Source organism: Sinocyclocheilus grahami, unplaced genomic scaffold, assembly GCF_001515645.1.
Source record: "Sinocyclocheilus grahami isolate Dianchi unplaced genomic scaffold, SAMN03320097.WGS_v1.1 scaffold210.1, whole genome shotgun sequence".
NCBI lineage: Eukaryota > Metazoa > Chordata > Actinopteri > Cypriniformes > Cyprinidae > Sinocyclocheilus > Sinocyclocheilus grahami.
The window spans coordinates 1084283-1084731 of NW_015505389.1; the positions used below are offsets into that span (position 1 = coordinate 1084283).

The 449-nt window shown below is 27.8% G+C and overlaps 1 protein-coding gene across 1 annotated transcript in view; it reads left to right on the top strand.

Annotated features, from left to right (window-relative positions):
• Nucleotides 1-449, top strand: part of LOC107595905 (receptor-type tyrosine-protein phosphatase U-like) — a 271117-nt gene that overhangs the window by 190548 nt on the left and 80120 nt on the right. The gene's annotated exons all lie outside the window — the stretch shown is intronic.

Here is a 449-nt window from a genome sequence, read left to right on the forward strand (position 1 = left end):
CTGGGACCGTAACATTCATCATCCATCTTTGACCTACAATGACTCTGAAAAGATAATTATGGGAAAACCAGATCTCATTAATATTCATTAACTCATTACCATAGCTATACTTATCTGTAATGGCATTTCTAGATATCTGTAAACGTATTTTTACTAGTTAAAATATTATTTAATATATCAGTAATTCTATTTTCACTAGTTGCAAGGGCAGTCTCAGATATCAATTGCCTTTGTTGATATCAATAATTACTTTGTAAGTACACAAGTAAAAATGTGAATTCCTGATATCAAAAATTCAATTGTCACTAGTTTGGTATTTCTGATATCTGAAAATGTATTTCTGATATCAATATAATTTCTGATATCTAAAAAGGCTTTCTTACTTGTAACAATCACATTCATGATATCAGAAATTAACATTAGTGACGATCGAATTATTGATATAAAAA